This window comes from Ornithorhynchus anatinus, chromosome 12, assembly GCF_004115215.2.
Source record: "Ornithorhynchus anatinus isolate Pmale09 chromosome 12, mOrnAna1.pri.v4, whole genome shotgun sequence".
In the NCBI taxonomy this organism is placed as follows: domain Eukaryota; kingdom Metazoa; phylum Chordata; class Mammalia; order Monotremata; family Ornithorhynchidae; genus Ornithorhynchus; species Ornithorhynchus anatinus.
Window position 1 is genome coordinate 2,646,250 of NC_041739.1, and position 25,363 is coordinate 2,671,612.

General features: G+C 47.2%; 1 protein-coding gene across 1 annotated transcript in view; it reads right to left on the reverse strand.

The window, feature by feature from the left end:
* TENM3 (teneurin transmembrane protein 3) overlaps positions 1 to 25,363 on the reverse strand; it is a 956,917-nt gene that overhangs the window by 601,614 nt on the left and 329,940 nt on the right. The window contains exon 3 of the mRNA XM_039913675.1: positions 7,781 to 7,943. The gene's annotated coding sequence lies outside the window, so the exon portion shown is untranslated. The remainder of the gene's footprint in view (positions 1 to 7,780; positions 7,944 to 25,363) is intronic.

Below are 25,363 nucleotides of genomic sequence, written 5' to 3' on the forward strand. Positions count from 1 at the left end.
CTGCCCATAAAGCCTCCCATCCCCCCCTTCAAATGACTGGAGTGAAGACTATCTGTCAGGTTTGAATTTCATACTGGGAAGCAGCCTAGCCTAGTGGCTAGAGCACAGCCCTGGGAGGCAGAAGGTCATGGGTTCTGATCCTGGCTCTGCCACTTATCTGCCATGTGACCTTGGACAAGTCACTTCACTTCTCTGGCCTCAGTTACCTCATCAGTAAAATGGGGATTGAGACTGTGGGACAGGGACTGTATCTAACTCGACTTGCCTGGATCCACTCCAGCTCTTAGTCCAGTGCCTGGCACATAGTAAGCGCTTAACAAATACCACGATTATTACTACATCTCAGGTGAAGTCTGCCTCCCCCTCTAGATTGTAAACTCACCGTGGGCAGGGAATATGTCTGTTTCTTGTCATATTGTACTCTCCCAAGCCCTTAGTACAGTGATTTGCCCACAGTAAGCACTCAAGAAATGCGATCGAATGCCCGAATAAATACCGCTGACCTTGAGAACGGGAGGTGTTAGTAGAGTTGAGGGACTTCTGTGGTTGAGTTTTCCCACAGTTCAAGCAACTGTACTAGAAGGAACCTAATGAACGCCAAAGACTGTCTAGTCCCTCTAGACTGTGAGCTTGTTGGGGGCAGGAATACTGTTGTTACACTGTACTCTCCCAAGTGCTTAGTACAGTGCCTTGCACGCAGTAATCGCCCAGTAAATACGATTGACTGAACACCCAAGAAGATCCTAGAAGAAATAGCCCATCTAAGTCCATCTATACTAAGGGTCGAGCTTAGTAGGGTCGGGGGCAAGACTTCCAACCAGTGAACGCGTTTCAAAGAGGGGATGAGACCTCAGGGTGGACAAGGAGAGAGAGAGAAAGAAGATAGAAAAGGCGAGAGAAGAGGGGAAGAGCAAAAGAAAAGGGGAAAAGACGAGCGACACAGAGAGACCAGAGAGAAGGGTAAAGAAGAGAATAAGAGAGAGGAGTGGTGTGAGGAGTGAATGGAAATCAATCAATCAAACATATTTACCAAGCACTTCCTGTGTGCAGAGCACCGCACGGAGCTCTTGGGAGAGTACAATATAACAGAGTTGGTAGGGACATTCCCTGCCTACAAGGAGGGTACAGTCTGAGGGAGACAAGACAGAGAGGATAGAGGGATGGAAAAGCTGGAGAAGAGCCCTGAGGAACAGAGGAGAATGTGGAAGAGGAGAAAAAAAAGGAGAGAGAGATGAGAGGGAGAGAAGAGAGAGGGATAGAACGGAGGAGAGAGAGGGACAAGGGAGAAGTAAAAGAGACTCCGCATCCTGCCTCTGGCCTGGAACGCCCTCCCTCCTCATAGGCGACAGAAGAAGAGTCTCCCCGGCTTCAAAGCCTTATCGAAGGCACCCCTCCTCCAAGGTGCCTTCCCTGATTAAGCCCTTCTTTCCTCTCCGCCCACCCTCTTCTGCGACACCCTGACTCGCTCCCTTTATTCGTCCCCCCTCCCAGCCCCACAGCACTTCTGTCCATATCTGTGCATTATTTATTTCTATTAATGTCTGTCTCCCTCTCTAGGCTGCAAGTTCACTGTGGGCAGGGAATGTGTCAGTTCCAATAGTAATAATAATAATGTTGGTATTTGTTAAGCGCTTACTATGTGCAGAGCACTGTTCTAAGTGCTGGGGTAGATACAGGGTAATCGGACCGCCCCACGTGAGGCTCACAGTCTTAATCCCCATTTAACAGATGAGGGAACTGAGGCACAGAGAAGTGAAGTGACTTGCCCACAGTCACACAGCCGCAAGTGGCAGAGCCGGGATTCGAACCCGTGACCTCTGACCCCCAAGCCCGGGCTCTTTCCACTGAGCCACGCCGCTTCTCTATTGTTCTTCTTCTAGTGTTATGTGGTCCTCTCCCAAGCGTTTCGTATAGTGCTCTGTGCACACAAGTGCTCAATAAATATGACTGACTGAGTTGTGTTCCAGTGCCATGGCTGAACCCTGGGTGGAGGGAAACCTTCAAGGTAGCTTGCGCACCGTAACTGGTGCCATCCCTTGTGCGTAAATGTTTCTTCATTCCTCTAGACCGGAAGCTTGTTTTGGGGCAGGGAATTTGTCGGTTACACAGTGATATCGTATTCTCCCAGGTGCTTAGTACAGCACTAGTAAAGCACTCAATAAGTATGATGGAATGAATGCCTTCCAACACAGCAGTCATGGGCCATCCTGAAAGATGCACCTTTTGGGAAGAACATTTCCTAAGGCCAATTAACATCCTAGCTGAAACGTGGAGAGAAATCCCATTCATTGAGGACTGGAAGTCTTAGTGCTCAGTACAGTACCTCACTGTTGGCTTCAAAGCTGTCTATCACCTTGCCCCCTCCTCCCTCACTTCCTTTCTCTCCTTCTCCATCCCGGCTCGCATTCTCTGCTCCTCTGGTGCTATTAACCTTCTCACTGGGCCTCGTTCCCGCCTGTGGCGCCGCCGCCCCCTGGCCCACGTCCTACCTCTGGCCTGGAATGCCCTTCTTCCTCACATCCGCCAAACTAGCACATTTCCCCCCTTCGAAGCCCTCCTGAAAGCTCACCTCCTCCAGGAAGTCTTCCCAGACTGAGCCCCCCTTTTCCTCTGCTCCTCTTCCCCTCCCTCCCTCCGCTCTACCCCCCTCCCCGCCCCAAAGCACTTGCATATATATGTACATATTTATCATTCTATTTATTTTGTTAATAATGTGGGTATGTCTATAATTCTATTTACTCATATTGATGCTACTGATGCCTGTTTACTCGTTTTGATATCTGTCTCTCACCTTCTAGATCATGAGCCCACTGTCGGGCAGGGATTTTCTCTAACTGTTGCTGAATGGCACTTTCCAAGCGCTTAGTACAGTGATCTGCACACAGTAAGCGCTCAATAAATCCCACTGAATGAATGAATGAAAGATTGTCTCTTTCTGTTGCTGAATTGTACTTTCCAAGCGCTTAGCACAGTGCTCTGAGCACGGTAAGCGCTCAGTAAATACGACTGAACGAATGAATGGAAGAGTGAGCGCTTACCAAATATACAACCGTTATTATGATCATTATTATTATTATTAGAGTGCTCTGCTTCCAGCAAGCGCTCCATTAATCCCACTGACTGACTGGCTGTTTGCAGTCCATCTTTCCATTCCCTTTCCCCACCTCAAACGTCACAGCCCCGTGACGAGGCGTCGGTACACGCTGAGGCAGCTTCCGTGGAGAGCGTGTTCGGTGACACCTGCTCTCCGGCCTCTTGTCGAACACCCCACTAGGCAAGATGCACGACGCCGTAATTCACGCCCTGTCTCGTCTTATTGCTTAATTAAAGCCCAACCTTCCCCGACATGACAAGCAATTGGGCCGTTAACATTATAGATGATTATCCGACCTAACATATTTTATTTTTACAACTTCCTCTCCCTTCGTGCGTACAGGTTGCTCATTGTAGTGTTGCCGACTCCCCGACACAACACAAAGCCGTCTCTCCCGCCCGTCCTTATGACTAGTCACTCGCGGACATCTCTCCAAGCCTTTCCACCGGGAGCTGTGCATTTAATCCTCAAGAAATAACACTGCCGCTCGTCATGCAAAAGCAGAATTTACCTAGAGGTTGATACGTCCCGCTTCCTCTTCTCCCGCTCCCTTCCGCGTTACCCTTCCGCGTGGATTCGCACCCTTTATTCACCCATCCCTCAAGTCCACAGCATTTATATCCATATCCTTAGTTTATTTTAGTGCCTGTCTACCCCGCTCTAGACTTGTAAGGTCCTTGTGGGCGGAACAGAAAAGATGTCGACCAACTCTGTCATATTGTACTCTCCAAAGTGCCCTGCCAACTTAATATAATATAATAATAATAAAGGTATTTGTTAAGCACTTATTATGTTTCAGGCACCGTACTAAGCACTGGGATGGTTACAAGCAAATCGGGTTGGATACAATCCCTTATCCACGTAGGGCTCCCAGGCTCAATTCCCATTTAACAGAGGCGGTAACTGAGGCCCAGAGAAGTCAAGTGACTTGGCCCAGGTCACACAGCAGACAAGTGGGGGGAGCTGGGATTAGAACCCATGAACTTCTGACTCCCACGTCCATGTTCTATCCGCTATGCACGTTGCTTCTCAATAGATATAATTGACTGATTGATTGATTAATGCCTGGATTTCCTGTGGACAGAAGGAAATTTTGTCTTTTTTTGGATGATAAGAATAATAATAATAATGACGGCATTTGTTAAGCACTTACTACGTGCCAAGCACTGTTCTAGCACTGGGGTAGATACGAGGTAATCAGGTTGTCCCACGTGGGGCTCACAGTCCTAATCCCCATTTTACAGACGAGGGAACTAAGGCACAGAGAAGTGAAGTGACTGACTCAAAGTCACACAGCTGACAGGTGGCGGAGCTGGGATTAGAACCCACGACCTCCGACTCCCAAGTCCGTGCTCTTGCCACTGCTTAGGACGGTGTTTGGCAGGTAGTAAGCGCTTAACAAATGCCACAGTTATTATTATCATCATAATGAACATCTTGGACCTAGACAAACATCTGAACTCTGAGCTGCACTGTAAACCCCGGCACCAAAAAGTAGTCATCGAAAGAACAGCTCAAAACTACAAGTGCCTATATGGTCCCCAAAGAGTTACTTGTGTTCGTATGTCAGGACTCAGTTCCAAGAACTTCTTAACCTTTTTTTTTCTAAGGGTATCTATGTGCTTACTACGTGCCAGGCACCGTACTAAACGCTGCGGTAGATACAGATCAGGTTGGACACAGGCCACGTCCCATAGAGGGCTCACAGTCTCAATCCCCTTTTGATGGATGAAAAGAAGTGACTTGCCCCGGGTCACACTGAAGACAAGGGGAGGAGCTGGGATTCGAACCCAGGTCCTTCTGACCCCCAGGGCCGTGCTCTATCCATTAGGCTACTCTGCTTCTGCGATTACGAAGAAACTACAGGTTTGCCTGCCACAGCGGAACCACGGAAGGCCCATGAAAGAACTCCAACAGGGCCATGTTACACGTGGAACAGCTGCAATCTTTGATCTGTTAGTTTATGTACAGATGCAGAATATTTAATGAGGGCGGATTTTATTAGCTTGAGTGGTTTTCTATTATGTTAATGGTTCCCTTCTAGGAGAGGTAAGCTTTGTTACATTATGCTGATTGTGCTTGATTTTTATTTTTTTTTTTTTGGAACCATTTACAGTGAAGCGTTCTGGCATTAATGGTTTAATTGCTCATCGTAAGTGAAGAGAGTTGACCTTAACACAAGCACATCCAGCCCAGGTTAAATTGTGTTTCTATTGTCGATGTGCATTGCTGTTAAAAGATATTTAGTTTCCATTTCACTGCTCCTAGGACACCTGAGAATAAATAAGGAAGGCTACCGGCTATATGAACATGTGATTCCCTCGGCTGCAAATCCCGATTACCGTGGAGAGAAGTCTAGTAAATCCAGGCCGTAAGCTCGTTGTGGGCCGGGAATGCGTCTGCTATATTGTTAGGTTGTACTCTCCCAAGCGCTTAGTACAGTGTCCTGCACCGACTAAGTACTCAGCAAATACCTTGGATGGATTGATTGAATCTCATCTGTAAAATGGGGTTTAAGACTGTGAGCCCCACGGGGGACAACCTGATTGCCTTGTATCTACCCCAGTGCTAGAACAGTGCTTGGCACGTAGTAAGTGCTTAACAAATCCTGACATTATTATCATTATTCTGATCATTTAAAAAAAGACAAAATTCCCTTCTGTCCACAGGAAATCCAGGCATCAATCAATCAATCAATCAATCAGTCAATCATATCTATTGAGAAGCAGCATGCACAGTGGATAGAATGTGGACGTGGGAGTCAGAAGGCACTGTACTAAGCACTGCGGTGGATACAAGCAAGTCGGGTTGGACACGGTCCCGGTCCCACACGGGGCTCCAAGTCTTAATCCTCATTTTACAAATGAGATAACTGAGACCCAGGGAATTTAAGTAACTTGCCCAAAGTCACACAGCAGACAAGTGGTGGAGCTGGGATTAGAACCCAGGTCCTCTGACTCCCAGGCCCGCGCTCTTTCCACTAGGCGACATGGCCTCTCAGTTTTGGAGCTGGTTTTTGACCTTTCATCATTATAAACACGTACACTCTGTAGAGATGTTGGGAAAAATCTCAGTCAGTTCACAATGGATCTTCCTCACGCAGTAATCGCACAGAAGCCCTCATTGGACAGAATCCGTACGTAATGGGATGGAATCAAAAAGAACTCTCAGGTCTTGTGCAGTGGACATTGCCAGTTGAGTGTGCTTAATGGATTTTTGTTAAAATAATGCCAGTTGGATAAGACTAGCTCCATCTCGAGGAAGAACATATTACTCTTAGCTCTTGCAGAAGTGACAGACGGAAGATGTTAGACTAAAAGGATATCTTGGTAAAGAAGACTATTCCTTTATATACCTATTCGAATCCTTTGGTTGTTCTTCTGGGGTGCAAGGCATTTTGAAGTAAAATTATCAGTGCAGAGTTGGCTGATTATTGGCTTAAATTTCTCCTTTCCTCTGATTTTCTCCGATCACGGTAACGCTAGCCTTATAGAAAGAGAACCACCTGAAGGTTTCCTTCTGAAGGAAGTGGCTACTTTTTTTACTGTGAGCTCCTTGAGGGCAGCAATCATGTCTAGCAACTCTATTGTACTGCACACTCCCACAGAGTGCTTAGGGTACTGTTCTGCACATAGTAAGCACTCAATAAATATCAGTCATTGATTAAGTGATAGGTATACACCTATCAACGTCCTCCCTCCTCACCTCAGACAATCTAATTCTCTTCCCCTCTTCAAATCCCTACTTAAAGCTCATCTCCTCCAAGAGGCCTTGCCGGACCGAGCTCCCCGCTTTGTCCCTCTGCTCCCTCTACCCCCCTTCACCTCTCCACAGCTAAACCCTCTTCTCCCCCCTTTTCCCTCTCCTCCTCCCCCTCTCCCTTCCCACCCCCTCGGCACCGTACTCGTCTGCTCGACTGTATATATCTCTATCACCCTATTCATTTTGTTTATTTTGTTTAATGAGATGTATATCACCCTGATTCTATTTATCTGCCATTGCTTTTATGAGATGTTCTTCTCCTCGACTCTATCTATCGCCATCGTTCTCGTCTGTCCGTCTCCCCCGATTAGACCGTGAGCCCGTCAAACGGCAGGGACTGTCTCTATCTGTTGCCGACTTGTCCATTCCAAGCGCTTATTACAGTGCTCCGCACATAGTAAGCGCTCAATAAATACTATTGAATGAATGAATGAATGCATGAATCAATATTAAATTCCATGGGATGTAAGTCAAGTGGGAGGGTGGAAGCACTATTCTCCTCTCTGGACTAGGTCCTTGATCCTGTATCCTCTGGACTCGACTAGTCTCCCAGTCTATTGAACGCAACAGAGGATTCACACCGGTCCTAGAGTCCCTTCCAGCAGTTGATGGATTCTACTCTCTGGAGTGGATCTCCCCAGGCTAACTCGGATTAGAACCCAGGCCCTTCTGAGTCCGGGGTCTGGGCTCTCTCCACTAGGCCACGCTGCCTACGGCTCGGCAGAAACAGCGAGAACCCAGGATTTCGAGAAGACGCACGGATGCGACCCGCGCTCAAAGCTTACGCGTGAACCCGGAGGGCCTGGAGTCGCCTTTCTCGGGAGGAGACGTGCCCTGGCCCTGGGAGACCCTCCCCTCTCCCTATGGAGGGGCACAGAGCGTGGGCAAAACAGGTCTCTCGTCCCCGCGGGTGCCCACACTCACCTGGCTTCTCTGACGAGCTGGCTGCGGAAAGGCCGTCGAGTTGCGGAGCTCAATTAGTGTAATTTATGAAACCTTGGCTGTCAGTCATCCCTGTTGAGAGGTGGGACTCGTGTTCTCTCAGTGCATTAATTAAGAGCTCATCTCCACAGAGTCATCTCCTCACCTGAGGACCAAAAGGTAAGTTTTAATTAGATTTTCAGGGAGAGAGTGTCACAGATGAAAGCAAAGGGCGGTCCGGGGAGCTGGGACGGGGAGCGGGGCCTCAGCGGGAACAGGGGATTGACAACGGTGGAGAGGTCGCCCGTCTCCACTCGGAGAATATTTAACTGCACAAAGAAAGGGAAACGGAGCCGGAAACTCCGGCCTTGAGGGATCCGGCGTCCTATACTTTCAATCCACCGATTCATCGACCGACCGATGGCATTCACCGAACGCTCGCTGTGTGCGGAACACTGTACTGAGCGACTGAGAGAGAATGGTAGAGTTGATGGATGTGATCCCTGCCCTCAAAGAGCTTACGGTCTAGAGGGGAGACAGACGGTAAAATGAATTAATTGTATGGGAAACCAGAGATAATAAAGAAATTCATTCAGTAGGGGTTCGGATGCAGCTGTGTGGAAGGGAGGGATAATAGGGTGGGGAGATGAGAGAGGTTAGTCAGGGAAGGCTTCTTGGAGATGTGATTTTAGCAGGGAGGGAGGAGAGAGGCGATGTGTGATGTTTCATTAATTCATTCACTTGGCCCGACTCACGGCCTTTCCTCCTGTCGAGCCCTCCGGACTGTCAGTTAGCTGCGGACGGGGAATGTCACTGTTCATAGTCGTCCTCTCTCAAGCGCTTAGTACAGTGCTCTGCACAGAGTAAGTGCTTGATAAATACAAGTGAATGCCATCATCATTATTATTATTAAGATTGTGAGTCCTACGTGGGACAGGATCTGTGTCCAACCTGATTACCTTGTATCTACCCCAGTGCTTAAGAAGAGTGCCTGGGACCCAGTAAGCACTTGACAAACACCATAAGGAATAATGTTGGTATTTGTTAAGCGCTTACTATGTGCAAAACACTGTTCTAAGCGCTCGGGGATGCAAGGTGTTCAGGTTGTCCCACGTGAGGCTCACGGTTAATCCCCATTTTTACAGATGAGGTAACTGAGGCACAGAGAAGTGAAGTGACTTGCCCAGAGTCGCCCAGCTGACAAGTGGCAGAGCCGGGAGTCGAACCCATGACCTCTGACTCCCGAGCCCATGCTATTTCCAAACGAAACAAAACAAAACAAAAAACACTTAAGAAGAAGGAGAGAGGGGGGAGAGGGGAATGCCCGTGAACCAATGGATATTCCATCCACCCTGAAAACACAAGGGAGAATAGGGGTGAGAGTTGGGACGCGGGTCCACAAAAACCATAAAAGAACAAACAAACAAAAAAGCCAAACTAAAACAAAACAGGGAGTTTACAGTCTAAAGGGGGAGAAAGACACTAATATAAACAAATAAATCACAGCTTTGTATATAAATGTTGTGGAGCTGACGGTGAGGTAAATGAAGGGATCAAATCCAAGCTCATCTTGCCCCATTCCTGAGATTTGTGGCCTGTCATGAAATATGTCAAATTTATCAGTGAAATATCAGCGCGGTTATATCTTGTCCTTCCTCCCAGTGGTTCAGCTAAGGTGCCCTGTGCTTCCTACATTCATTCAATCGTATTTACTGAGCGCTTACTGTGTGCAGAGCACTGGACTAGGTACTTGAAAAGTACAATTCGGCAACAGATAGAGACAATCCCTACCCAACAACGGGCTCATGGTCTAGAAGAGGGGAGACAGACAAGAGAAACAAAACTAAACAAGTAGACAGGCATCATACACAGCAGTGTGGCCTAATAATACTGGTGGCATTTGTTAAGCGCTTACTATGTGCAAAGCACTGTTCTAAGCCCTGGGGGGATACAAGGTGAATAGGTTGTCCCACGTGGGACTCACAGTTTTTAATCCCCATTTTCCAGATGAGGTAACTGAGGCACAGAGAAGTGAAGTGACTTGCCCAAAGTCACACAGCTGGCAAGCGACGGAGTTGGGATTCGAATCCATGACCTCTGACTCCCAAGCCCGGGTTCTTTCCACTGAGCCACGCTGCAGCCTAATGGTGCCAGAAGGACCTGGGTTCTAATCCCCGGTCGGCCACATCCGCTGTGTGACCTCGGGCAAGTCACTTCACTTCTCTGTGCCCCCGTTACCTCATCTGGAAAATGGAGAACAAGATTACGAACTCCTCGTACGACAAGGACCGTGTCCAACCTGGCCAGCTTCCATCTCGCTACACCGCCGGCACAAAGGAAGCGCTTCACAAATCTTATTATCATCATGATTATTATTATTACTAAGACTAAATGAAAATGGAACAAACCAGGTTGAACGGTGGCGGTGGTGCCGGAGGGTTTCACGTCAGCAGATGGTTTTCAAAGATAGATGAAATCCCCGGATTTCAAAGATAGATTTCAGTAGTCTCCCAAGAAGACATCGCCTACCACCCCCTGGTTTGGGGTGTGAAAGGAAGACATACTGTAGTCTTTGTTAGACGAGTTCTCACTAGGCTTAATTACCGAGCTGAATAAATCACTAAGAACGATCCGATATCAAACACACACGAAGGGAGTGAAGCATCAAAGAGGAAGACACCCTTTTGACAGTCCTCTGTAGTTGGAGAGAGAGAATAATCACTCAACGCGCAACTAAGGCAAAAGAGCTCTCGCCGTTTAATGGAGCTGTCGGGGACACTTTCCCAGACCGGGTTATAATCGGAAGACCGAGGGCGTTTACTCAGGACTTACTATGTGCCAAACCCTGCGCTGGGTCGAGGGATCGACCGAGGAAAGGCAGACGCGGTCCCCGTCACCCATTTTGCTCACGGTCTTTAAGGGGGAGGGAGAAGAGCAAAAACTGTGGTAAACGTGAAGTGCTCTTACTTGTGTCAAGCGCTGCGGTAGACGGAAGATGATCAAGTTGGACACAGGCCACGTCCCGCAGCTTTAATTATTCTACAGATGAAATAACTGAGGCCCAGAGAAGTGAAGTGCCTTGCCCAAGGTCAGACAGCAGACAAGTGGAGGAACCGGGATTAAAACCGAGGTCTTACTGACTGCCAGGCCCGGTTTCTTTCCGCTAGGGCACGCTTTCGTTCATTCATTCGTTCGTTCAATCGTATGTCTTGAGTGCTTACTGCGTGCAGAGCATTGTGCTAAGCGCTTGGAAAGTACAATGCGGCAACAGATAGAGACCATCCCTATCCAACAACGGGCTCACAGTCTTCTTCTTGAGCAGGAGATTCTTCAAAATCAGCAGGGCCTCAACAGCGAAAGAGGCACAGGGGCATTTCCTGGCAACCTAAGCGCCCGACAGGCGTTTGAAGAGGCGGGCAGACAAATCGGCGGATCCCGTGTAGAGAAGCTCCCAAGCCACAGAGATACCCACCCACTGATATCCACACCCTCCCTCCACCAGCCTACTGCTCTAGAGAAGCAGCGCGGCTCAGTGGAAAGAGCCTGGGCTTCGGAGTCAGAGGTCATGAGTTGGACTCCCGGCTCTGCCGCTTGTCAGCTGTGTGACTGTGGGCAAGTCACTTAACTTCTCTGTGCCTCAGTTACCTCATCTGGAAAATGGGGATTAACTGTGAGCCTCAAGTGGGACAACCTGATTCCCCTGGATCTACCCCAGCGCTTAGAACAGTGCTCTGCACATAGTAAGCGCTTAACAAATATAAACACCAACCAACAGTGCTCTGCACATAGTAAGCGCTTAACAAATACCAACAGTATTATTATTATTATTACTAATGGTGTTAGCTTATTGGCTTATTAAAAAAACCAAAAAAACCCAAACGCTTTTCAATTTTGAATTTTGGACTCTGGATACGTCGGCGTACTGAACAAAATCTAGGTCCCTATAGAATGATATTCAAAATGCTTTAATGCTTTTCCAAGATCCTACGAATTGGACCAAACAACATGAATATTTGTAAAAGGTGATAAAAGCCACAATCGATATAGTTCCTTGATCAAGTAGCAACGTGGAGTAGTAATGAAAGGCTTTGAATTGTTTTTTATGTGTACTTCATTTTCAAATGCTTAGTTTTCAAAGCCGTGATCTTTCTCCTCCTATTTAGCTGAATGGCACTTTACGCTAGCAGATAAAGTATCGGTTATGAGCTACACTAAGTGGGTCCAAAGCAAACTTTGCTGCATTGTCTCGCCCTCTAGACTGTGAGCTCCTTGTGGGCAGGAATGTGCCCGTTTTTGTTATATTTTATTAATAATAATAATAATAATAATAATAGTGGTATTTGTTAAGCACTTACTATGTGCAAAACACTGTTCTCAGCGCAGGGGGGATGCAAGGTGATCAGGTTGTCCCACATGGAGCTCACAGTCTTAATCCCCATTTTACAGATGAGGTAACAGACACAGAGAAGTGAAGTGACTTGCCCAAAGTCACACCGCTGGCAAGTGGCAGATCCGGGATTCGAACCCAGGACCTCTGACTCCCAAGCCCAGGCTCTCTCCACTGAGCCACGCTGCTTCTTCTGCTTCACTCTCCCAAGTGCTCAGTACAGTGCTTTGCGCACAGTAAGTGCTCAATAAATACGACTGACTGAATGAATTGTCTTAGACAGCAGTAGGAAATCCAGGCAAGAATGAGTACTAAAATTAATTGATCAGTGATATTTATTGAGCACTTACTATGCGCAGGAATCTGTACTAAACTCTTGGGAGACTACAGTAGAGTTGGTAATAGTAATAATACACTGTCATATTTTCATGCCAAGCACTGCTTTTAGCTTTGGGTACAGACTGGAGAATCAGGACCCACATGGTCTTCACACCTAAGTACTGAGTACAGTGCTTTGCACACAGTAAGCACTTCCTACATAAAAATGAACACCTCTGCCTCCAACAGAAACTCCTCACCATCGCCTTTAAAGCACACAGCCATCTCGTCCCCTCCTATCTCATCTCATTCGTTCATTCAGTCGTATCCATTGAGCACTTACTGTGTGCAGAGCACTGTACTGAGCGCTTGGGAGAGTACAATACAACAATAAACAGACACATTCACTACCCACAGTGAGCTGAGAGTGTGAGGGGTGGAGACGGACACTGATGTAAATAAACGAATTACAGATATGTCCATAAGCGGATCGCAAGTCTCCTACTCCAACACAGCCCGCACACTTTGCTACTTAAAACTCACCTCCTCCGAGAGGCCTTCCCAGACTGAGCTCCCCTTCTCCCTCTACTCCCTCTACCGCCCCCCCTTTCACCTCTCCGCGGCTTAACCCTCTTTTCCCCTCATCTCCCCCTGCTCCTCCCCCTCTCCCTTCCCATCCCCTCGGCACCGTACTCGTCCGCTCGACTGTATGTATTTACATCGCCCTATTTATTTTGTTAATGAAATGTACATCGCCTCGATTCTATTTAGTCGCCATCGTTTTTACGAGTTGTTCTTCCCCTCGGCTCTATCTATCGCCATCGTTCTCCTCTGCCCGTCTCCCCCCATTAGAGCGTGAGCCCGTCGAACGGCAGGGACCGTCTCTATCTGTTGCCGACCTGTTCATTCCAAGCGCTTAGTACAGTGCTCTGCACATAGTAAGCGCTCAATGAATACTATTGAATGAATGAATGAATGAATGAATGGCAACCTTCTCGCTGTACCTCCATCTGGTCTATCTCGCCGCCGCTGACCTCTCACCCACGTCCTGCCTCCGGCCTGGGACGCCCTCCCTTTTCATAGGCACAGACCGTGACTCTCTCTCCCCGACCTTCAAAGCCTTATTGAAGGTCCATCTCCTCCAAGAGGCCTTCCCTGACTAAGTCCTCCTTTCCTCTTCTCCCACTTTGCCCCGATTTGTACCCTTTATTCATCTCCCCTCCCAGCCGCACAGCGCTTAAGTCCATATCTGTCACTTATTTCTATTAATGCCGGTCTCCCCCTCTAGTCCGTAAGCTCGTTGTGGGCAGGGAATGTATCTGTTATATTGGACTCTCCCAAGCACTTAGTACAGTACTCCATTCATTCAATACTATTTATTGAGCGCTTACTATGTGCAGAGCACTGTACTAAGCGCTTGGAATGGACAAGTCGGCAACAGATAGAGACGGTCCCTGCCCTCTGACGGGCTTACGGTCTAATCGGGGGAGACGGGCAGACGAGAAGGATGGCGATACATAGAGTCGAGGGGAAGAACATCTCATAAAAACAATGGCAACTAAATAGAATCAGGGTGACGTACATCTCATTAAACAGAATATACAAAATGAATAGGGTGATAAAGATATATACAGTCGAGCGGACGAGTACGGTGCCGAGGGGGTGGGACGGGAGAGGGGGAGGAGGAGAGGGAAAGGGGGGAGAAGAGGGTTTAACTGCGGAGAGGTGAAGCGGGGGTAGAGGGAGCAGAGGAAAAGAGGGGGGAGCTCAGTCTGGGAAGGCCTCTTGGAGGAGGTGAGTTGTAAGTAGGGATATGAAGAGGGGAAGAGAATTAGATTGTCTGAGGTGAGGAGGGAGGGCGTTCCAGGACCGTGGGAGGACGTGGCCCAGGGGTCGACTCTAGACACAGTAAGCGCTCAATAAATACAACTGATTGACTGACAGAGGGAGAGCAAGTATTGAATCCCCGATTTGCAGATGAGGGAGCTGAGGCAAGAAGAAATGAAGTGACTTGCTTAAGGTCACACAGCAGGGAAGTGGCAGGGAGTGGATTAGAAGCCAGATCCTCTTCCTCCCAAGCTTGAACTCTTTCCCCTAGGCCCCGCTGCTTTGCATGATCCCTGCCCTCCAGGAGCTTACAACATAAGAAGGGCGTTTATAAGGGAGCTGGTTGTACCCCAGATTTATCTTTGCTAGTAAGTTACGCCTGAAGGATGTTTCTGCCCAGAGCCTTGGCATTACCATCTTCTAGGGGAATCCTGTAGGTAGGAAACAATTTCCACAAGGACACGCTCCATGGTTTCAATAGGGAGGGGCAGAGGGGGCCGTTTGGGAAAAATCTGTGATTTTAAAACATTCTTTTTTTTTTTCGGGCAACATAACGGAGGTGGTCCTGGATACAGGGAAGCCTTTAATCCTAGGGATGTGTCATTCATCGGGCTGGGTGGTCCTGCGTCTTTTATGTGTGGGTTTTTATTATTTAACTTTAATGTTATGATATTTTATTGTACATGGGCCTTGAGGTTTGAGGCTTTGATATGTTTATCAGTCAGGATAATACATAAATGATGATTTGGTCCAGAATTCACTCTACAGCGTGGCTTAGCGTAAAGAGCCCGGGCTTGGGAGTCAGAGGACGTCCGTTCTAATCCCAACTCTGCAACCTGTCTGCTGTGTGACCTTTGGGAAGCCACTTAACTTCTCTGTGCCTCAGTTACCTCATCTGTAAAATGGGGACTGAGACTATAAGCCTCACGTGGGACAACCTGATTACCTTCTACGTGCCCCAGTGATTAGAACAGTGCTTGGCACATAGAAGGTGCTTAACGATAAGCATTCAATACAGTTCTCTGAACACAGTAAGCACTCAATAAATACAAGTGAATGAATGTTCATTCCACTCCCAACCCCACAGCACTTATGTACACCTCTTTAAATTATATGCGATTTATTCATATTAATGTTTGTCTCTCCCTCTAGACTGTAAGCTCGCTGTAGGCAGGGAATGTGTGGCATTATAGTCACGCATTCATTCGTTAATTCATTCAATCATTCGTATTCAATCATATGTATTGAGCCCTTACTTTGTGCAAAGCACTGTACCTTAGCACCTAAGTACCTTACCTTAGTACATGGGAGAGTACAATACAATGATAATAATAATGTTGGTATTTGCTAAGCGTTTACTATGTGCCGAGCACTGTTCTATGCGCTGGGGTAGATACAGGGTCATCAGGTTGTCCCACTTGGGGCTCATAGTCTTAATCCCCATTTTACAGATGAGGTAACTGAGGCACCGAGAAGTCAAGTGACTCGCCCAAAGTCACACAGCTGCCAGGTGGCGGAGCTGGGATTAGAACCCACGACCTCTGACTCCTAAGATCGGGCTCTTTCCACTGAGCCACGACAACAGACACATTCTCTGCCCACGACAAGCTTACGGTAGTCTCCCAAGCGCTTAGTACAGCGCTCTGTGCCTAGTAAGCATGAGATAAATACCATTGATTGATTGATTGATTGATTGATGGCCAACGGTTGAGGGATGCAAGATTTTCTCCCCTCTGAATTTTTGGATTACTCAGAGAGCAGAGTACGGAGAGGAAATGGGAAAACAACTCTCCCAATTTAACAACATTGAAAATCCCCAGCCCGCCTTCTAATTGTATGGGAGCCAAATCTGCTTTGCTTTGCCTTTTCTTTCACTCTGCCCAGAAGATGAAGAAGGAATAAAGAAAAATAGTGGTAGGGTCCTCGTGGTACTCCAGGCAATAAGAGATACTGTCATTTTGATCCTACAGAGAGACACCCGGGATGGAAATATTACAATATTATTTTCCCAGCAATTTCCAGTTTATCTAAAAACACAAACTGCATAAAGTAGTCATCAAAAAGCAATAAAGTAGGTTTTTGACATTCAATTTAGAATTACCAGACTAATAGACATCGGAGGCAGGAAGCTGTCTTTAAACTGCACTTCTTATGATTGTACCTAGCAATTGAAAGCGATAAAAAAGACCCTACTGTAAACTCTCACTACTTGATATTGTTAATCAAAACAGATTATGCCGCTCTGATTCCCACTGAAAAATCCATTCAGGCTTTTTTTTTCTTATTATCTCTCTGTTTACCCAGTGCCCTTTAGAGCCAACTGTATAAGTTCTTTTATTTACTCGCTTTCACATGTTCCAATCTCAGGTCATTCTAGGAAATGAAGTCCTTCTCCAGCTTGATTGATTCTGAAGTTAACCTTACGGCGAGCCGGCTGGCGAGCGGAGGAATCTTAGATGGTTCTTATTAGGGAGGCTGACGGAATGTCTTCACTTCGGAGCGAGAGGTCTGAGAATCCATCATCCATCCCGGGATGTCTCGGGAAAAATAAGGAACTATCGCCCGAGTAGCGGGCCGACCGGGCCTTGTTTTCATAAAACGGTAATTTACTCAAACAACTCATAGGCTAAATAAATATCATGATGATACTAAAAGGTTAATTCCGCATATTTATACACGGAAGAACACACCTCCGTATTCTGGATAGCGCATCTAATTGGTTCCACGGAAATAGGGTGGGAAGCCAAAGAAACTCCACAGAGCATGGTTTTGTGACTGGAAATCACAGAGAGGGTATTCGTGTATTCTCAGGAGTAAAATTAAAATGACCCAAGCGATATCAATCTATTTTGAAATGGAGACCAAACAAAAAAAATCCCTCAGTGATGACCACAGTGGTATCCGTTGAGCGCTTGCTGTGTTCCAGGTACTGTACTAAGCTCTGGGATAGATACGAGATAATCAGATTGGACAGAGACCCTGTATCGCACGGGGCCCACAGAATAAAGGACTATAGTTACATGATGGATTAACCCATGGTATTTATTGGTGGTGCTCGCTTACCGTGTGCAGAATGCTGTACTAAACACTTGGAAGAGTACACCAGAAGATGTGTTTTTACAGTCTAGAAGATGAGCTTACAGCCTAGAGGCATCCGGGATCAAATTCATTCCTTCATACAATAGTATTTTTTGAACACTAATTATGTGCAGGTCAGAGGCAGCACGTGGGAGAGAGGTTGGCGGCGAGGTAATGATAATGGTACTTATTAAGTGCTTACTATGTGTCAAACATCGTTCTAAGAGTTGGGGTAGATATAAGTGAATCAGGTTGGATAGAGATAGATGGGATGGGCTTAGTATAGTGCTCAATAATTACTAAATATTACTCCTACCAGTCTAGAAAAAAAGGAAGCTATTTTGGTGTAAGTAGCTGTCCCCAAGGGAAGAGAGAAGAGTCAGAAGCATGACGCTCTCCCTCGGAAGCGTTTCCGACTCCTGGAAAGCACTTTTGAGGAAAGTTCCCATTTCCCGGTGAAAACGCTGACAGCCAGTTGCCTCTTTCAAAGGCCCAGCTCCCGTTGGGATGTAACTCTGCCCGGAGTCCGGGTGGAGGAGGAATCGTGGAAGCATAAAGATGCACTCAGTTACCTCACGGACAATTAGAATGCTGAGCCGCGCAGGGCTAATTACATCAGGCGAGACAGGAAGCCAGATGTGGTTTGGGAACGATCCCATTTTAGGTGGAAGGCGGAGCGTGGGGTGGGTTTGGTTAATGGAAGAGCGGCAGAAGACCGGCAAGGAAATGTAATCAGGAAGCAGTGTGGAAAGGGCACGGCCCTGGCGTGAGGGAAGTAGGGGTGGGGAGGTCAGAGGACATGGGTTCTAATCCCGGCTCCGACACGTGCCTGCAAGGTGGCCTTGTGCAAATGCTTTTGCTTCTCTGGGCCTCGGTTTCCTCTTCTGTAAAATGGGGATTCCAAACCTGTTCTCCCTCCTACTTGGATTGTGAGCCCCCTTTGGGAGACCCGATAATCTCATATGTATCCCAGGGCTTAGTACAGCGCTTGGTACCTGGTTAGCATTTCACAGATATTATTAGCATCAACCAGTCTTTCCATCACGCTGGGAAAGAGTTCCCTTTTTCACTGGGAAATAAGGGGGCTCTTATTTGATCAAAGGTTTTCCTCTTTACGATAAAGTTCTATCTGAGCGCAACTAAGAGCAGGAGCTCAGTGCAAAAAGCCTGATTTTCTTTTCAGTGGCATTTGCTAAGTGCTGACTATGTGCAGGCACTGTACTAGATACCAGACCATCAGGTTAGGGTAGATACAAGATAATCAAATTGGACACTGTCCTTGTTCCACGTGAGACTCACAGTCTAATAATAATAATTATAATAACAATTATGATATTTGTTAAGCGCTTACTAGACGCTGGGGTGGAGACAAGCACATCGGATTGGACACAGTCCCTGGCCCACGGGGGGCTGACAGTCTAAGTAGGAGGGGCCACAGGTATCGAATCCCCATTTCACAGATGAGGAAACTGAGGCACAGAGAAGTGAAGTGACTGGCCCAAAGTCACATAACAAGGCAACTGACAGAACTGGGATTAGAACTCATGTCCTGAGAAGCAGCGTGGCTCAGTGAAAAGAGCCCGGGCTTAGGTGCCAGAGGTCATGGGTTTGAAACCCGGCTCTGCCGCTTGTCAGCTGGGTGACTGTGGGCGAGTCACTTCACTTCTCTGTGCCTCAGTTACCTCATCTGTAAAGAGGGGATGAAGACTGTGAGCCCCACGTGGGACGACCTGTTCACCCTGTATCTCCCCGTGCTCTGCACATAGTAAGCGCTTAACAAATACCGACATTATTATTACATTATTATTACTCTGATTCCCAGGCCCGTGCTGCTGATTGCTAGGAGGATTAAATCAATCACTCAATCAAGTGTCAGGGTGACTTGGCAGAAAGGAGTGGGAGAAGAGGAAATGAAGGTTAAGTCGGGGAAGGCCTGGCCTAGTTGGGTGCTCGGCACACGATTAAGCGTTCGATAAATATCAATGATTTTGATCCATCGATCGAAAGACCTCGGTCTCATAGAGTGCTCTACGGTTCACTGGAGATTTACCACCTGACCGGGGGCTGGGGGTGACAGCATAATTGCGGGGTGCCACAGTGCTCTCGGCAGGGTTCTCTGACCGTCTCGGACGGGCTCTCGGGGAGGATCGTTATCACTTTTGCTGGAAGTACACTTATCCGGGGTTTTGTTCGGCGACAGGATTTCAGTGAAAAGCGAGACCCCCCGATCAACCCTTTCCATTAGCACCCCGACTCTCTTAAAGTCTATTATCTGCAAATATTAACGACAACCACGCTGCTACCGCACAACTACGCCCAGCCGCGGCTGGTGCGGAAGAAGATCACGCCAAACTCTTTTTTTTCAAAATCCTAATTCTCCTTTTCCATGATTCTCTTTCTTTCCCGCCTATAGACAGAGAAAAATCTTCTAATCTGTCAGCCAGACACTCCATTGCCATAAGCAGCAATCCTCTCTTCCCCACTCCCTGCCAGACCCTTAAAAATTAGCAACAGCGATGATAAGCCCGTCAAAGGGCAGGGACTGCGTGGCTCAGTGGAAAGAGCACGGGCTTTGGAGTCAGAGGTCACGGGTTTTAATCCCAGCTCCGCCGCTCGCCAGCTGTGTGACTTGGGGCAAGTCACTTCACTTCTCTGGGCCTCAGTTCCTTCATCTGTAAAATGGGGATGAACACTGTGAGCCTCACGTGGGACAACCTGATCACCTTGTATCCCCCAGCGCTTAGAACAGTGCTTAGCATATAGTAAGCGCTTAACAAATGCCCCCATTATTATTACCTGTTACCGATTTGTCCATTCCAAGCACTTAGTACAGTGATCTGCACATAGTAAACGCTCAATAAATACTATTGAATGAATGATAATAACGATAATGCTAAAAATTTCTAATAACGGGTTTTGTTCAGCAATTAACCCTGTACCACACACTGAGGGCTAGATGGAGGTTAATCAGGTTGGTTTACAGTCGCCGTCCCACAAGGGGCTCACAGTCTAAGAAGGAGGGAGAGGGGTTTTCTTACCCCCATTTTACAGAGCAATAAACTAAGGCCCAGAAAGGTGAAAAGGAGAAATCTATAACAGTGATGATGATAAGAATAATACTAATAATTCTACTAATAATGATGATAATTATTGCGGAAGTTCCTAAGCCCTTACTATGTGCCAAACACTGTACTAAGGGCTGAGATAGGTAAAAGATAATCATATGGCACATAGTGCTCATATTCTAAGTAGGAGGGAGCGTAGGTTCTAAATCCCCATTTTCCAGATGAGGGAACTGAAGCACAGAGAAGTGAAGTGACTTGCCCAAGGTCACACGGCAGGCACGTGGTGGTGTCCGGATGGAAACCCAGGTCCTCTGACGCGCCGGCTGGTGCTCTAGCCGTTCGGCCACACTGCTCTTCAGGAATGGGTAAAACCAGCGTGAAATTGCCGGAGTTGCGAATGATTCTACATTTTCCCTCTCGTTCATTCAAATTCTGCCCGAGTGGGATACAGTCAGACGCCCGCATGGGAATAATTATAGAAACGTCGCTACCTGCCTGGATTCGTATTTACTTAGGAAGTCAACGGCCGACGTCTAAATTCGAATCTACCCATCTCTGAGTACATGATGTGTGTGGAAGGATCAGAATCAAATCAAAGCCCTAAGACTCAATATCAGGAAAAGCTATCCCGCCAGTCTGCCGTATAGGTCTGTTTATCCTCCAGCTGGCTGGGAATACGTGATTCCAATCTCAGGATGAAGGTAACATTAGGAGAAGTCGTTGTGATTTTGCAAAAATATCAGAGGTGTTCCCCGGATTCACGGCGCTGGGAAGCAGCGTGACCTACTCCAAACCCGTGGGCCCGGGAGGCAGGAGGCCTGGGTTCTAATCCCGGCTCTGCCACTTGCTTGCTGTGGGATCTTGTTCAAATCACTTCACTTATCTGGGCCTCAGTTTCCTCATCTGTGCTTCCTTCCTCTCAACCCCTTAGCCTAATGCGGACAGACGCCGTGCCCAGTTTAATAATCTTGCATTTATCCCAGCATTTCATAACAGGGTTTAGCATGATTACAAAGCGCTTGGGAGATACCGCAGATGGCCAGGATATTTTCCCTGCCCTTGGACGGCTTCCACTCTAAGGACGTGGATAAAGGTATAGTTAAAATACATGTAAGCTCGGGGATGTGGAGGGACAGAAGCAATCTATTGATCAGTGGATCAGTGGCATTTATTGAGCGATTACTATGTGCATAGCATTGTACTAAGTGCTCGGGTGAGTATAATAACAGTGTGTCGATAGATATGTTCACTGACTGAAAGGAGATTACTGGGGGAGACAGACATTTATTTATAAAAGATTATATATATATTTTATATATACACATATGGAAAAGATTTATGGATATAATAATAATAATAATAATAATGCTGGTATTTGTTAAGCATTTACTATGTCCCAGGCACTGTACTAAGTGTTGGGTTGGATACAAGCAGATCGGGTTGTACACGGTCCCGGTTCCATGCAGGGCTCACGGTCTCAATCCCTATTTTACAGATGAGGTCAATGAGGCACAGAGAAGCTAAGTGACTTGCCCAAGGTCACACAACAGACAACTAGAATTAGAATTAGAATTAGGTTCTGGAATTAGAACCCATGACCTTCTGACTCCCAGGCCCATGCTCTTTCCACTATGCAAAGCTGCTAGGTCTTGAGAGGGCCAAGATATGCTCTTTTCTTGGTTTGTGCATTAGGGGATATACTGAGCGCTCTGTCTAGCCAAGATTTATTCTTAATGTACTGTAAATTACTTTGAAAATAAAAATGGCCACGATGAGGCACAGGATTGAAAAAAATCATCACAGAATAAGTATGAATGTTTTGAGGCAAGCTATTTGCCGTCTTCTCTGGGCCTCAGTTTCCTCATCTGCAAAATAACCACTCTACTCCATCGAGCTTAAATTGTGAGCCCATGTGGAAAGGGACTATCCAATGTCATTATCTTGTATCGACCATAGTGCTTACTATACTGCTTGGTACACAGTAAGCACTTCAAAAAAAGTTGGTATTTGTTAAGCGCTTACTATGAGCAGAAAACTGTTCTAAGCGCTGGGGTAGATACAGCGTAATCAGGTTGTCCCACGTGAGGCTCACAGTTAATCCCCATTTTCCAGATGCGGTAACTGAGGCACAGAGAAGTTAAGTGACTCGCCCACAGTCACACAGTTTCACAAGTACCGTAATTAATCACCTCTCCGCTTATTTCCCTAGCAGGGAGGCAGAAGGACTCAGCTTCGAGTCTTGAGCGATCGTAATTTTCCAGGGGGGAAAATCGAGAGAAGGAGAGATGGGGCCATTCCCTTCGACCCTGTTAGATACAGAAATCGTATCGACTTCCGATTTGGGGGCCTATGAATAGCTTTCTGTCTGGTGCAATCTACACCCCGGTATAACGGGGATGAGATAATTTATGAACCTCCTAATGGAAACTCCATCATCCGCCGAAGTCTGGGATCTGACATCGGAAGAGTAACTTCGGAGACTACAACCCACACTGCTGTTTCCATTTCCTCGGCAGGAAGGAAGACTTTCAGGAAACAAATCCTGAAAAAGCCTACTTCCAGTTGCCCTTTGATCCCTCTCAGGATCTGCACTCAGGAGAGTCCTCAAGGAGGAAACTGAAAGTTCTGGGTCAGAGCGGAGTTAGATTAGGGGAGAAAATGGAGCCTCCAGTGACACAGTCATTCCGTCAGTGCATTTGTTTTTAATAACTCACACCCACCTGCCTCACATACCCACATCATGCATCGCATGTTAATCGGTCAATGAACGATGATAATAACAATAATGATGGTATTCGTTAAGCGCTTACTACGTGCAGAGCACCGTTCTCAGCCCTGGGGTAGATACCGGGTAATCAGGTTGTCCCACGTGGGGATCACAGTCTTAATCCCCATTTCGGAGATGAGGTAATTTAGGCACAGAAAAGTTAAGTGACATGCCCAAAATCACACAGCTAAGTGGCAGCGCCAGGATTAGAACCCACAACCTCTGACTCCCAAGCCCGTGCTCTTCCCACTAAGCCATTGAGCGTTTATTATTTGCAGAGCGCTGTACTAAGCACTTGGGCGAGTACAATACAAAACACGTGGCAGACACATTCCCTTACGTACGAATTCGTAATTTATTTATTCACATTAATGTCCGTAGTGGCTGTAAGCTTGCGGTGGAACGGGAGCACGTGCACCAAGAAAAGCAGCGTGGCTTAGTGGAAAGGGCCTGGGCTTGGGTGTCAGAGGTCATGGGTTCCAATCCCAACTCCGCCACTTGTCTGCTGTGTGACCTTGGGTAAGTCACTTCACCTCTCTGTGCCTCAGTGACCTCATCTGTAAAAATGGGGATTAAAAAACGAGAGCCCCACGTGGGACAATCTCATTACCCTTTATCTACGCCAGTGCTTAGAACAGTGCACAGCACATAGCACTTAACAAATACCAACATTGTTATCAATTCTGTTATACTGTCCCAAGTGTTTAGTACATTGCTCTGCACACATTAAGTGCTCAGTTAATACCAATGATTGATTGATTGGTCGTTTGCTGCCCACAACAAACTTACAGTCTCTTACTTAGCCCCGTTATCAATCAATCAGTGGAATTTATTGAATGTTTATGCAGCCAGGGAGTGCTCAGTAAATACCAGGGATTGACTGATTGACAGTAACTTTAGTAATAATAGAGGGGGTGAGTAGCATCTATGGAGCACCTATTTGGTGTGGCGGAAGCTCGTTATGGGCAGGGAATGCATCTACCATCTCTGTTATATTGTACTCTCCCAAACGCTTAGTACAGTCCTCTACACATAGTAAGCTGATTAATTAATTGTGGTGCACTGTCCTTAGCACTTGGGAATACAGAAAAAATCAAAAGCAGCGTGTTCCCTGCCCACTCCTCCTCCCCATCTTCCCCAATTAAGTCCTCTTTTCCCTGGCTCCCTCTCCCTTCTGTGTTGCTTGTGCACTTCAATCTAACAATGATAATGTTGGTATTCGTTAAGCGCTTACTGTGTGCCGAGCACTGTTCTAAGCGCTGGGGGAGAGACAGAGTAATCGGGTTGTCCCACGTGAGGTTCACAGTTAATCCCCATTTTACAGATGAGGTAACTGAGGCACAGAGGAAGTGAAATGACTTGCCCACAGTCACACAGTTGACAAGTGGCAGAGCTGGGATTCGAACTCATGACCTCTGACTCCCAAGCCCGGGCTCTTTCCACTGAGCCACGCTGCTTCCCACCCATGCCGCTTCCCAAGCCACGCTTCTTCCCAGCCACGCTGCTTCCCAATCCGTGACCCTCGGATATTTGTCCCACTCCCAACCCCGAAGTACTTAATGATAATATTCATTCATTCATTCAGTATTTATTGAGCGCTTACTAGATGCAGAGCACTGTACTAAGCACTTGGAATGGACAATTGGGCAACAGATAGAGACCGTCCCCGCCCACTGACGGGCTCGCAGTCTAATCGGGGGAGACGGACGGACAAAAACAATAGCGATAAATAGAATCAAGGGGATGTATATCTCATTAACAAAATAAATAGGGTAATGAACATATATATGATGATGGTATTTGTTAAGCACTTCCTATATGCCAAGCACTGTTCTAAGCGCTGGGGCAGTTGCAAGGTAATCAGGTTGTCCCACATGGGGCTCACAGTCTGAATCCCCATTTTACAGATGAGGGAACTGAGGCACAGAGAAGAGAAGTGACGTGCCCACAGTCACACAGCTGACCAGTGGCCGAGCCGGGATTCGAACCCATGACCTCTGACTCCAAAGCCCGTGCCCTTTCCACCGAGCCACGCTCCGTGACGACAGCCAGGGTGGGCTGTGAATGTCCATCACTATCTGCAAGGCTGTGTCCAAAGCCTCCCCCGTCTGCCCAGCCAAAGCCCCCGATCTCACGCCCAGGTG